This window comes from Thermobia domestica, unplaced genomic scaffold, assembly GCF_964235325.1.
Source record: "Thermobia domestica unplaced genomic scaffold, izTheDome1.hap1.1 HAP1_SCAFFOLD_868, whole genome shotgun sequence".
In the NCBI taxonomy this organism is placed as follows: Eukaryota; Metazoa; Arthropoda; class Insecta; order Zygentoma; family Lepismatidae; genus Thermobia; species Thermobia domestica.
In genome coordinates this window covers 30,630-31,321 of record NW_027656578.1, presented here as the reverse complement: position 1 = coordinate 31,321, position 692 = coordinate 30,630, and the positions used below count along the sequence as shown (strand labels likewise).

The 692-nt window shown below is 33.5% G+C and overlaps 1 non-coding gene across 1 annotated transcript; it reads right to left on the bottom strand.

Moving 5' to 3' along the window:
• Nucleotides 1-255: 255 nt before the first annotated feature.
• LOC145677437 (5S ribosomal RNA) lies at nucleotides 256-374 on the bottom strand. The gene has a single exon (XR_014129836.1). It is a non-coding gene; the product is annotated as a 5S ribosomal RNA (ribosomal RNA).
• Nucleotides 375-692: the final 318 nt, after the last annotated feature.

Here is a 692-nt window from a genome sequence, read left to right as displayed (position 1 = left end):
TAATAATTTACTTTTAAAAAGTGGTAATACATTCCGTGTTAAGTATAGTAGTAGGTGCACACGGATCGGAAATCAGGTTATTTTAATGTGCCGTGCAAATAAACAGGCTGTTAGTGTAAGAAATAGTGGGTATAACGCTTAGAATATCGATTAATCGCTATGAAATAATGTTGATAAATTATCTCTTGAAAGTACTATAAAATTAATGTTTCTAGTATTTTCGTACTTGAAGGATAATGAAATTTGAAAAAGAGATGCCAACAGCACCTGGTGTTCCCAGGCGGTCACCCATCCAAGTACTGACCAGGCCCGATGCTGCTTGACTTCGGTGATCGGACGAGAACCGGTATATTCAGCATGGTATGGCCGTTGGCAACTACCTTTTCTTCAATGTCCTGTTAAGGAAGTATGTTTTAAGTAAGAATTGACATTATTAACTATAAAGGCAAGCATATTAACGTCGTTAACATTACTTGGAATATACTAATATTCGAATAAATATTTGAATGTTCGAATGATGAGTGATTCGGATGTTCATAGTGCCACTATGTCCTATCGAGTTTACTATCACGAACCACGTATGAAATTGTATATAAATAAATAAAAATAAATCCTTTATTAAGTATTGATTACAGGAAAAAGGCAAACTTACATTCTTTAATGTACACAATGAAATGTATGAAAGATATTTT